Below are 14163 nucleotides of genomic sequence, written 5' to 3' on the forward strand. Positions count from 1 at the left end.
ACGTAAGTGAACAACCTCAGTCCCTCAAACCTCGAATCAGAAGAATGGAAATAGAAAAACTCTGCTGACATGATGGACTACTAACAAGAAACTTTCACGTTGCTACAGCACTGAACTTCGATAGACTTTGAGAGATTACGAAGCTCAAGGCTAACTACAGTGCGAGTGGAACAACCGCTTTTCGAAGACTAGGTCTTTTTTTAAAAAAATGATTTTGCGTTTTGTCATATTTAATTACAGAGGAGCTTTTGACGCAGGTCAAAGTCACCTTGTCTCTCGTGGAAAATCACCAGACACCTCGTGTCGCTGGATGCAAGTAAAGACAGCGACTGGTCGTGTCTCTCTCTCTCTCTCTCTCTCTCTCTCTCTCTCTCTCTCACACACACACACACACAGAGAGAGAGAGAGAGAGAGAGAGAGAGAGAGAGAGAGAGAGATACTTGCACTTTGCATCTAAGAACTATTAGTTGACACTAATGAGAAAACCGGTGATTATTATAGGCGTTATTTAGAGCCGTTGCCTGAAACCAGCCAATGAATTTTATAGCCTGCTTCGCAGAAGTCACGCCTCTAACACGACACCGCGATCTCCGCCATAGTTTTTCAGTAGTGGATACCATTATTAAACACGAGTACAAGTCCTCCGGAAAATTTTACAAGTATTTCAAAGCTTTGTTCTGTTAAAACCTAGGAAAGTGATCCGTATGTAAGGAAATGAGTGTTTTGTAATTTTAGTTAATGTAAAGCTTTTTGAGGTATTAAATAGTGCAGATATTTTTTCGTGTCTTACAGCTCCCAATTAATTCATAAATGGCAATTTTTATCCTGTTGCTGTTTTGTAAAAGTAGTTAATCAACGATCATCACTTACTGAAACGGCCAAGATCGCGAATAATAATTTGCAAAAAATGATGAGCGGTTTCGGCCTTCATAATGCCCATCTTCAGATCTACGGCACCATATGGCTGAAGTCGGCTGCGCACGGAACAGATGCGTGATAACACGGTCATTTACCGCTCTTTGCAGTACAATGAGGAGACCAATGTCATGCGATAGCAATATGCAGATGTACAGATGGCAGAAGTATCGCGTATACAAGAAACAAAAGGGCAGAGTATTGGCGGAGTTGTGATTTGTACTCAGGTGATTTGCGTGAAAAGGTTTTCGATGTGATTATGGCCCCACAATCGGAGTCAACAGACTTTGAACGCGGACGGTAGGTGAAGCAAGGCGCATGGGACATTCCGTTTCGGAAATCGTTAGGGAATTCAATATTTATTGATCCACGGTGTCAAGAGTGTGCTGAGAATACCAAACTTCAGCCATTACCTCTCAGCACGGACAACGCAGTGCCAGACGGCCTTCACATAACGACTGAGAGCAACAGTGCATGCGTAGTCAGTGCTAACAGACAAGCAACACTACGTGAATTAACCGCAATATGGGACCTTCTACGAACGTATCCGTTAGGACACTGGCGAAATTTGTCGTTAATGGGCTATGGCAGCAGACGACAGACCCGAGAGCCTTTGTTAACAGCACGATATCGCCTGCAGCGCCTCGGCTGGGTTTGTGACCAAATCGCTTGAACCCTAGAAGACTGGGCAACTGCGGCCTGGTCAGATGAGTCCTGATTTCAGATAGTAAGAGCTGGTTGTAGGGTTGGAGTGTGGCGCACACTCCACGAAGCCACGGACCCAGGTTGGTTCAAATGGCTCTGAGCACTATGGGACTTACTGCTAAGGTCATCAGTCCCCTAGAACTTACAACTACTTAAACCTAACTAACCTAATGACATCACACACATCCACGCCCGAGGCAGGATTCGAACCAGCGACCGTAGCGGTCTCGCGGTTCCAGACTGTACCGCCTAGAACCGCTCGGCCACCCCGGCCGGCGGACCGATGTGGTCAACAAGGCGCTGTGCAAGCTGGTGGTGCCTCCATAATGGTGTGGGCTGTGTTTACATGAAATGGACGGGGTTCTCTGGTCTAGCGAACCGGTCACTCAATGGATATGGTTATATTCGACTATTTGGAGGCCATTTGCAGCCATTCGTGGACTTCAGGTTCCCAAACAGCGATGGAATTTTTACGGATGACAATGCGCCATGTCACTTGCCGACAATTACTTGCGATTGGTTTGAAGAACATTCTGAACAATTCGAGCGACTGATTTGGTCACCCAGATCGCGAGACGTAATCGAGATGTTAGTCCGTGCACAAAATCCTGCACCGGCAACACTTTCTCAATAATAGACAGCTATAGAGGCAGCATGGCTCAATATTTCTGCAGGGGACTTCCAACCACTTGTTGAGTCTACGCCACGTCGAGTTGCTGCAGTACACTGCGTCGGGCGAAAGGAGGTCCGACACGACATTACTAGGATCCCATGACTTGTCACCTCAGCGTAGATCGCTGTTTTATCTCCAACCTTGTTATCTAAAATTCATCCACAACTGTGTTCTTAAATATATCCTAAAATCTTACCATGGTCTTAAGTCAGGGAACGGCAACGGCCTTGCCGCAGTGGATACACCGTTTCCCGTCAGATCACCCAAGTTAAGCGCTGTCGGGCGTGGTCGGCACTTGGATGGGTGACCATCCGGGCCGCCATGCGCTGTTGCCATTTTTCTGGGGTGCACTCAGCCTCGTAATGCCAATTGAGGAGCTACTCGACCGAACAGTAGCGGCTCCGGTCAAAGAAAACCATCATAACGACCGGGAGAGCGGTGTGCTGACCACACGCCCTCCTATCCGCATCCACCACTGAGGATGACACGGCGGTCGGATGGTCCCGATGGGTCACTTGGGGCCTGAAGACTGAGTGCTTTTAAGTCACGGGCTACAACTGAAATCATTACACTGTATTTTTATTAATTCCTGTAGATGGTGTATCTAATTGTTTCCGATAACATTACATTGTTTTAAACAAGACGCTCCATAAGCCTGTAGCACTGAGATCAACAATTTAACTCCATGTCAGGAATTCATCTGCCTGAATCACGTTAGATGGATCTTAGTGTGGTTTGTAAATGCTATAAATAAGTAACGACAAAGATGTCGTTCGTCTTTTGGCATAAAGAAGCATTTTTACGATGTTCTGGTTACAGAAGTATGGCTGTTTGAAGGCACGGAAGCAATCAGCTTCTCTGAAACCAAACCTCCCACAGCAATATTGCTTCAGAGTTATTTTTAAGAACTGTAGAATGTACATTACAGGACGAATACGAATGTCGTGAAGAGCTAAATGGCTAAAAAGCATTTAATCGTGTATACTTTTAGTCTAAAATGCCAAAACAGCCAGCTACCGTTACATAATGCCTTTGTTTCCTCAAAACGTGTCTGAAGATACTACACCTTTTTCCTAAGTAGCTGTCGTCATTTGTGGTTAGTATACCCAGAAAAAAAAAATTATTAGAGTTCTCAGAAGTAGATTACCTCATTTCCAAGGCGCACAACGGCAAATGCTAATGTCTGCAAGATCACCTACAACTTGTCTACCGGAAACGGTGGAATATCCCCTTACTACAACTGGAAAGTCCTCTTACTATGAAAATCTCACAAAGGCTAGTGCGTAACCTGTCCAACACACGTTATTGAGCACTTAATTCTGCCAATTACTTTACTGGAACGGAAATTTACAAAAAACGTATGCAGTCAACCAGTTCGTTTTAGGAGAGAAAAGCAACGACTGTACGAATAAGGATTCGGCGACGGCGCTTAGTGCAACTGCAGACTATCTTATCACATTACCCAATATTTTTATTCCTGAAAGACTACTGTGATTTCATAACGCACCATCTGTCATAAATCTGGTAGGTTCCCAGATCTGAGATTGAACGGTAACAAATGGAAACACTCCATAGTTTACAGCTTCTAAGCAATTTCATTAACTGCCTGAATAGTTTTTTTCAGTTCTGTCAGATGATTACCGTTTTTATCCACTAAAACATTCATATTTCTTTAAGTACTACACGAATATGTAATAAAAATGGGGGTTCCTATTTAAAAAAAAACGCAGTTTATATCCGTTTGACCTATGGCAGCGCCATCTAGCGGGCCAACCATAGCGCCAGCTGGTTTCCCCCTTCAAGCTAGACAAGTTTCGTTCTTTGTAGTGTTTTCGTTTGACGCTTATAACGTGAGATACTTGGCCCGGACACGATCAATGGACCACCCTGTATAATAGGTGTCTTCAGATGTATCGGCGTTAAATTCTCACTGAATGTTTCGAAAGTTACGTCCTTTTTTTAGTCCCAAGTCAAACAGGATCTCCCATACAGTTACAGTAGACGTCAGGGAACGTCTCAGTCAGCGAACAGACGTGTGTGTTCTATCAGGTTAATCAGTCCACTCGGCGGGAGGCACGCGCGGAGATGTTCCTTTGTGCAGAGCATGTGTCGCTCTGTCAGAAAGACGCTTCATCAGCCCGAACTAAGTCCGCAGTCCGCACACGTCGCTGCGCACCACTCCTTCACAGGCAGAACGCCTACCGATCGAGCGCAGCCGCGCTGGAAAAAGGAACCGGGGACGCTTTAGACAGAAAATAATAATAAAGGCTTTCATGTCTAGATCAAAGGACATTCGCTTTGCCTCGTATCTTCTGATCACCTTGTAATAGGTCCTGCCTCTTCACAAGCCTGCTACAGAGATGCTACGTTGGCCACGCCCTTGTTGCTTCTGTCTTTGACCTGCCCTACAGGGTGGTCCATCTGAAGTTTCGGGTGAGATCATCTAGAAAACTACACATCGGGTATAAATAGTGGGTAAGACAAGTTCGTGAGCTCACAGGTGGACATCAAATGACACTACACGTGACTCCCAGCCCGTTCCCCCTTTGGTGGGGAGGGGTGCTACTTTTAAATCTTAAAAGGAAACCCTCATTTTTATTGCAGATTCGGATTCTCCATAAAAAAGTAATAAAGTTTTGTCCGAACCATTTTTTTAAACCATTGACAGATTTCACTGAAATCGAGAAAAATTTAAATTGGGGAAGAACTTCGATTACCTAGAATGATCCGAGAAGGACGCACCAGATCGATACAAAACGTGTACCAATTCTTTTATTACGCCAAATTAAGCTTTTTTTAGCAAAATGTATCCTACCTGCCACAGTTTTTGATGGAGGGAAGCGGAATAGTATTAAAATCTCGTTGGGGAATTCTTCACAATTGCATTACTCACCTGACTGTGGCGCTGCCGTGACCAAACTGCGAACTATGGCTCAGTATAAAGGTCGGTGCAATGCGATCAGACGTCACTTCACTTTTAGATTGTGAACCGTAAACATCAACTGACGAAAGTGAATTATTGTTTAGCGAAACGCGGCTCACTATTCTCCTACAGAGATTGTTGATATGATATTAATTTTAGGTGAATGCCATAACAATTGTATGCGGATCGTTTCCCAAACAGTCGACATCCAAGCAGACACATTATTCGAAATTGCACTCAACGAGCTCGAAATGGATACATGCACCGTGCACCTCGTCATCGCCAATACAATGAAAATTACGCTCGTACCCTTACCGTTCTCGCCTGTGTTCAGCTGGATCCCGAAATTAGTAGTCGTGCGAGTCAGAGACAAGGTGGAATACCGAAATCAACTATTTTGAGGATTTTGGCAAAATGGCTCTGAGCACTATGGGACTCAACATCTTAGGTCATAAGTCCCCTAGAACTTAGAACTACTTAAACCTAACTAACCTAAGGACATCACACACACCCATGCCCGAGGCAGGATTCGAACCTGCGACCGTAGCAGTCCCGCGGTTCCGGACTGCAGCGCCAGAATTTGAGGATTTTGAAAACACATAAATATCATGCGTATCATATCACACTGACATAGGCATTAACGTCAGAAGATATGCAAATACACGTGCATTTCTGCCTATGGGCCTTGGAAATAATGAGAGGTGACAATGATTTTTTTAGATATGTTATGTTCACCAAGAGCGAGAGAATTCCAGAAAGATGTGTACCTCTGCTTTGTTGACTACGCCAAAGCCTTTGACTGCGTCGATCACAACAAATTATGGAACGTACTGAAAAACATGGGTGTGCCAGATCACCTCATTCATCTGATACGCAGTTTATACCTTGACCAAGAAGCCACGGTGAGAACTACGTATGGAACAACGAAATGGATAAAGATTCAGAAAGGGATCCGGCAAGGCTGCATACTGTCACCGTACTTATTCAATCTGTATGCAGAACATGTCATGAGGAATGCGAGACTAGATGAAGGAGAAACAGGAATTAAAATAGCTGGAATAAATGTAAACAACCTCAGGTACGCGGATGATACGATCCTGTTGGCAGAAAGTGAAGAAGAATTGAGAACACTCTTACTGAAGGTGAAAGACGAAAGTGAAAAGGCTGGTCTTATGCTGAATGTGAAGAAAACGAAAATTATGGCAACTACACCTACCAATTCGTGGGATATAGCAGGAGAAACCATGGAGGTAGTGACCACATTCAGTTATTTCGGTTCCCAGATCTCTGCTGACGGTGACTGCAGCCATGAAATCCGGAGACGCCTGTTGCTCGGTAGACAGGCGATGTCAAACCTTGACAAGGTTATAAGGTCCAGAGATACAACACTAGCAACAAAGATACGTATTGTGAGGGCTATGGTCTTTCCAGTTGTGATGTATGGATGTGAGACCTGGACCATTAGAAAGGCTGAACGGCGAAGAATTGACTCCTTCGAATTGTGGTGTTGGAGGAAACTTCTTAGAGTTCCATGGACTGCAAAGAGAACCAACAGATCAATATTGGAGCAAATTAAACCAGATTTCTCCCTGGAAGGTCTAATCTTAAAACAAAAGCTGACCTACTTTGGACACACAATGCGAAGGCATGCCTCGCTGGAAAAAAAACATTAATGCTGGGGAAGATTGAAGGAACTAGAAGAAGAGGACGTCAGAGGATGAGATGGATCGATGGCATCACAGAAGCAATGTGTTCCAACCTGGAAGGTCTACGGGAGAAAGTGCAAGACAGGAAAAGGTGGCGTGATTTGGTTCATGGGGTCACGAAGAGTCGGAACCGACTAAACGAATAGAGAGAGATGTTCACCAATGAAGCCACAGTCAAAAACAATGGCAAATTAAATAGTCATTTTTGTCATTATTGGTCCCCTGTCGATCCACACTGGCACAGACACGTTGACAATCAACACAAATGGTCGTTAATGGTCTGGTGTGGCATTTTAAACTGTTACTTGACAGGACCGTATTTTTTTTTACCAAAATGTTACTGGGGAATCTTATTTACAACTTCTCTGCGATTATTTGTGGTAGCTCATGGAAGATGTTGACTTAGAAACTAGGCAACGAATGTGGTTCCAACAGGGACGTGTTGCTCAAAACTGTGGACAACTTTCGCAGACGACTGACTTGATGCATTGAAGCAAATGGGGATAACTTTGAACAATTTCTTCGTGGCTAATTTAATTAATTACGCACCCCAAATTGTGAGAGGCAAGGGGACTCACACTAATGAAACACCCCATGCCAACATCATTATACTACGTCCATGTCGTCGTTCCTGGGTAACGCTAAAAAGTACTATACAGTACATTTTGTACAAAAATAGCTTAATTCGGCGCAATTGAAAGAATTGGTGCACATTTTTTATCGATTTGATGCGTCTTTCTCGGATAATTTAAATAAATCAGAGTTCTTCCCCAATTTTAATTTTTCTCGATTTCAGCGCCATCTGTCAATGGTTTAAAAAAATGTTTCAGACAAAACTTGATTACTTTTTTTCATGGAGAATCCGAATCTGCAATAAAAATGGGTGTTTTCATTTAAGATTTAAAAGTAGTCCTCTGCCCCACCCAAGGAGGTCACGTGTAGTGTCGTTTGATGTCCCCCTCTGAGTTTACGAACTTGTCTTACCCACTATCTTTACCCGATGTATAGTTTTCGAGATAATATCGTCCGAAACTTCAGATGGACCACCCTGTATGTCAGCACACCACCTCAACCGGGTGGTTATAATTAGTGCAGTTACTCACAGGGGTCCAGTGTGGGCTGTTACTATCGAATGGCAGCCAAACTTGGCAGATATGCTAATGCGTTAAAGCGGAACCGATTTATGCTGGAAAAAAATGTTCTAATTTTGGCCACCAGATGCAAATTTGGTACTGTGAGTGCAAGAAAGATATACAGAAATGTTTCAATGTGTAATGGATTAGGAAGGGGACGTGATCAGAAGATGTCAAAAATAGGGATAAAGCATTAAGATTGATTTCATTATTAACCGCCGCTTACAAAATTTGTTCACTATGAGCAACGGAGACCGACGAGACGCTACATTCTTAAAGGACGTGATCAACAATTGCTCGCAGTAGTTCCGGTGCAATCTGAGCAACGTGTTCCTGTATCCTGGCCTTCAGAGCGGGTAGAGACCGTACGTGTCCCTAGCGAAGGATTTTTTTTGTTTTGTTTTGTTTTGGTTTTAGGGCGCAAAACTGCTATGGTCATTAGCGCCCGGTCCGTGACTTAGGAAACAGTAAAAAACGAAAATGGAAACCGGCAGCAATGGGAACGAAATGCAAAAAATTGGAGAAACTAAAAGCAGAAGGAAAGCTTAAAAATCCACTACAGAAAGGGGTTGGTTGTCGCCAAAAAAAACTTCAAATGACTGACGTCATCTCACTGGCACTAATAAACTCGAGAACGCGATCGGCCGAGCGCGTGTCATCTGCTAAAATGGACGATATATCAGGCGACAGCTGTAGACGGGCGCGTAACAGAGTAAAATAGGGGCACTCAATTAAAAGGTGTCTTACCGTCCACAGCTGAGAGCAGTGGGGACAGAGTGGGGGAGGATCGTCGCTTAAAAGATGTCGATGGCTAAAAAGACAGTGTCCTATCCGGAGTCTAGTTAAAATTACCTCCTCCCGACGACGCGTTAGGGAGGAAGAGGTCCAAGCACAGGGAAGAGCTTTCACGTCCCGCAATTTATTATGGGCAAGTGTCGACCAATGTGCGTACCATAAAAGAACAACACGACGACATAAAACGCTCCGTAGATCGGCGAAGGGAATCGATCGAATAGCTGGCCGAAGAAGAGAGACTGCAGCCTTGGCCGCTATATCGGCCGCCTCATTTCCATAGATACCAACGTGTCCAGGGAGCCAGAGGAACGCCACCGAGACGCCCCCCAGGTGGAGCAACCGCAGACAGTCCTGAATCCGGTGGACTAGAGGGTGGACAGGGTAGAGAGCTTGGAGACTGAGGAGAGAGCTGAGATAATCTGAACAGATAACATACTGTATCCGCTGATGGCGGCGGATGTATTGCACAGCCTGGAGAACAGCGTAAAGCTCCGCAGTATACACCGAACACTGGTCGGGAAGTCGAAATCGATTTGGGGTGTCGCCAACAATATAGGCACTCCCTACACCTAACGATGTTTTCGAGCCATCAGTGTAAATAAATGTGGCTTCCTTCATTTGTGCACATAGAGCAGCAAATGCCCGACGATAAACAAGTGAAGGGGTACCATCCTTGGGATATTGACAAAGGTCACGGAGCAGGCAGATCCGGGGACGGAGCCAAGGCGGTGCTGTACCCCAAGTTGTCAAGAAGGTTTTAGGAAAGCGGAAGGAAAGAGAATGGAGCAGTTGACGGAAGCGGACTCCCGGTGGTAGTTCGGAGGAAGGGCGGCCTGCATACCCTACATCCAAGGAGGCGTCGAAAAAACGTCATGGGCTGGATTAGAAGGCATGGAAGACAGATGGCTAGCATAACGACTCAGAAGAACTGCTTGCCGATTGGACAGCGGAGGTTCAGCAGTCTCAGCATAAAGGCTTTCCACAGGGCTGGTGTAAAAAGCTCCAGACACTAAACGTAATCCACGGTGGTGGATAGAGTCGAGACGCCGAAGAATAGACGGCCGAGCAGAGGAGTAGACTATGCTTCCATAGCCCAATTTCGAGCGCACTAAGGCGCGATAGAGGCGGAGAAGGACCACTCGGTCCGCTCCCCAGGAGGTACCATTCAGGACACGGAGGGTGTTGAGGGATCACAGACAGCGAGCCAAAAGATAGGAAACGTGGGAGGACCAGCACAGTTTTCTGTTAAACATACGACCCAAGAATTTAGCGACGTCCGAAAACGGAAGGTTGACAGGTCCTAGATGTAACGAGGGTGGAAGAAACTCCTTACGCCGCCAAAAATTAACACAAACGGTCTTACTGGGAGAAAAACGGAAGCCGGTTTCGATGCTCCAAGAGTGGAGGCGATCGAGACATCCTTGAAGACGTCGTTCAAGAAGGCTGGTCCGTTGAGAGCTGTAGTAGATCGCAAAATCGTCCACAAAGAGGGAGCCCGAGACATCAGGAAGGAGACAATCCATAATTGAATTTATGGCAATGGCAAACAGTACAACACTTAGCACGGAGCCCTGGGGTGCCCCGTTTTCTTGGGAGAAAGTACGGGAGAGAGTAGTGTTCACCCGCACTCTAAATGTGCGCTCTGCCAAAAATTCGCGAGGAAAAAGGGACAGCCGTCCTCGAAAGCCCCAAGAGAACAGTGTGCGGAGGATGCCTGTCCTCCGACAGGTATCGTATGCTCTCTCCAGATCAAAAAATATTGCTACTGTTTGGCGTTTCCGGAGAAAATTGTTCATGATATAAGTGGAGAGAGCAACAAGATAGTCAACTGCAGAACGATGCTTTCGGAAACCGCATTGGGCAGGTGTTAAAAGACTGCGGGACTCCAGCCACCAAGCTAAACGGCAATTCACCATACGCTCCAAAACCTTACATACACTACTCGTGAGAGAAATGGGGCGATAGCTAGAGGGGAGATGTTTGTCCTTTCCAGGTTTCGTAACAGGAACGACGATAGCTTCCCGCCATCGTCTGGGAAAAGTACTGTCGGTCCAAATTCGATTATAAAGGCGAAGGAGGTAACGCAGACTATGGGTTGATAAATGCAGCAACATTTGGATGTGGATACCATCCGGTCCTGGGGCGGAGGAGCGAGAAGAAGAGAGTGCATGTTGGAGTTCCCGCATGGAGAAAACAGTATTATAGCTTTCGCGATTTTGAGAGAAGAAAGCAAGAGGTTGCACTTCCGCTGCACGTTTCTTCGGGAGAAACGATGGCGGGTAATTTGAAGAGTTCGAAATCCGACTCCAAACTTCCGAGGAGGGAGTGAAGGTGTTAAATGAGCTAATAAAGAATTTCCAGCTTGCCTTCTTGCTATCGCGGATGACGCGACGGCATCGCGCACGGAACTGCTTATAGCGGATACAGTTGGCCAAAGTAGGATTGTGGCGGAAAACGCGAAGACCACGTCGCCGCTCACGTATTGCGTCACGGCATGCCTCGTTCCACCAAGGAACTGGGGGGCGCCGGGGCAATTCGGAGGTGCTTGGTATTGAACGTTCCGCAGCTGTAAGAATAACATCGGTAATATGTGTGACCTCATCGTCGACGCTAGGAAAGTGACGGTCATCGAATGTCGCTAGAGACGAAAAAAGTGTCCAATCGGCTTGGGCAAACTTCCAGCGTCGCGGGCACATATATGGCAGTTGAGGCTGCAGTCTAAGGACACATGGAAAGTGGTCACTCGAGTGTGTATCATCAAGGGCGAACCATTCGAAGCGCCGAGCTAGCGGAACAGTACCGACCGAAAGGTCCAAATGAGAGAAATTTGTCGTGGAAGCAGACAAAAATGTAGGGACCCCAGTGTTGAGGCAAACTAGATCCGCTTGGTGGAAGACGTCTAGCAATAGTGAGCTACGTGGACAAGGATGTGGAGATCCCCAAAGCGGGTGGTGGGCATTGAAGTCCCCAACCAGCAAATAGGGGGGTGGAAGCTGACCAAGAAGACGAAGGAGATCAGCTCGTGCCATTGGTGTGGACGATGGAATGTATAAAGTACAAAGAGAAAAGTTATATCGAGAACGGGAAAGACGGACAGCGACAGCTTGGAAGGAAGTGTTTAAGGGGATTGGGTGGTAATGGAGAGTATCATGGAGAAGAATCATGAGTCCTCCATGGGCTGGAGTGCCTTCAACAGAGATCAAATCGGACGGACTGAAAATGGGGGAGAACAAAGCGGTCATGGGGACGCAGCTTTGTTTCCTGAAGACAGAAGATGACCGGCGAGTAGGATCGTAAGAGGATCGACAATTCATCCCGATTGGCTCGAATGCCGCGGATATTCCAGTGGATAATGGACATAGGGTGAACAGAAAATGGAGGAATGTGATCAAGGTTGCTGTCAACTCAACGACTGCTCAGAGCTTGCGACCGACAGCATGGAATGGCATTCAGCCGAAGGCAGAAGATCCTGATCCATAGGTTGTTCAGGAGCAGCTCCTGCCACCAGCGATCGGCCGGTTGATCGGCCGCCAGCATTGCGCCTCGGCGACACAGAAGACGGCCATTCTGGCGAAGGTGTTCTTTCGCATACCCCAAAGCAGAAAGTCACAGGGATTCATATCAGGTGATCTTTCACCTGGAAAAACCTCTGCAGGTAAGACATTCGTGGAAGGTTGCTTTAAGCAGATCTTACTATGCGAGGTGTTGCCCCAACTTGCATGAAAACACTCGTTTCCACATAGCTGGCGCTCTTGCAAACCAGGAATCACGTGCTGTACAAGGAGGTCCCGATATCCCGATAACGTGCAGATCGTACGGTATAGCTAACAGGTACTCCGCGTGTATTCTCTTTAAAGGAAAACGGGCCGAGAATAAAGGCGCTTGTGAATCCACACCACAGAGTCACATACGGCGAGTGCAACGGCTCTTCTTGCACAACATGCTGCTTAATTCGGCAGTTCTTTGTATACACCGCACCCTGCAGTGTAAAACGTTCCTTTGGCTCTCTGCAGGATACTGCCCGTCCACGTATCATCAAGTTCGATCCGTGCCAGAAAACCGAAGAGCAAATACAGAACGTTGCTGTGTAGCATGAGGTTTCAGTTGCTGCACCTTTTTGATCTTGCACTGTTACCAGTGTACGGTAGACCACAAAACTTCCCGGGCTGTTGACCATGGCACGGACAATTCTCTTGGCACTGCACCAGCACTAGCACTATCTGGGGAACGTGTTCTATCGTCGGTCAGAGCAACAGCAGCCTCGTCAACAACGTCCAGCGAGATAGGATGCCTTCCTCTTCCAAGTGTAACACCAAGCCCACCCGTGTTTCCCAATTCCATTATAACCCCATCTAAGGCATTTAATGGGATCGGATCGCTCCTTACACCCAAACCTCCAGATGTCAGACACTCAGATGGATACCAAACGTTGTGTGTCGATAGAGTATCAACCAAAACACCGATTTAGTTCGTGACGTTTGCTGTCGCCTAGTAGAAGATGCGTAAACGGTAATTAAAAGTAACACCAGAAGTGCGAAGTATAGGAAAAGCGTAACTCTGAAGATCTCTGGTAGGTGAGTTACTAGAGCATCAGATCATCGTACTGATGGTCTCGCGTTCGAAATCCACTGGGTTTTTTTAATACAGTTTACGCGTGAGTTTGTCATACGAGAGAACATTTTTCTGGTATGTAGAAGAACGCTTCGGAGTTTGTAGCAATGTTATTTTGGCAGTCTGTTTTCGCACCGTTAGTTGAAAGTAGCAAACTTATAGAGTACATTTGTATAGATAGTTACGGTGTGCTGTATACAAATGTACGCTATAGGTTTGCTACTTTCAAATAACGAAGCGAAAGCACATTGCCAAAAGAACATTGCTACGGACTGTGAAACGTCCTTTTACATGTCAGAAAAATGTTCTCCCGTGTTACAGTTTCACGCGTAAGCTGTTAAAAAAAAATCACAACTAGTGGGTTTCGAACTGGGGACTCTCAACACGATGACCTGACGCTCTACCAACTCACCTTCACATTACTAGCTCACAGTTACGCTTTTCCTATACTCCGTAGTTCCGGTGATACTTTTAATTACCGTTTACGCATCTTCTACTGGGCGACAGCAGATGGCACGAGCTAAATCGGTACTTTGGTTGATACTCTATCGACACACAACGTTTGGTACCGATCTGAGTGTCTGACATCTGGAGGTTTGGGTGTTAGACGTTTCAGTCGGCGATACTCTCTCACTGCAGCACTGCAATTGCTACCGACTACAAAAAACAATTTCACTAACAGCGCACGGTCTCTCTTCTCGA

General features: G+C 46.0%; 1 protein-coding gene and 1 pseudogene across 1 annotated transcript in view; one reads left to right on the forward strand and one right to left on the reverse strand.

The window, feature by feature from the left end:
• LOC126235783 (alpha-tocopherol transfer protein-like) overlaps nt 1-14163 on the reverse strand; it is a 140716-nt gene that overhangs the window by 51305 nt on the left and 75248 nt on the right. The gene's annotated exons all lie outside the window — the stretch shown is intronic.
• LOC126238096 (5S ribosomal RNA) lies at nt 2511-2628 on the forward strand (annotated as a pseudogene).

Source organism: Schistocerca nitens, chromosome 2 (assembly GCF_023898315.1).
Source record: "Schistocerca nitens isolate TAMUIC-IGC-003100 chromosome 2, iqSchNite1.1, whole genome shotgun sequence".
Taxonomy (NCBI): domain Eukaryota; kingdom Metazoa; phylum Arthropoda; class Insecta; order Orthoptera; family Acrididae; genus Schistocerca; species Schistocerca nitens.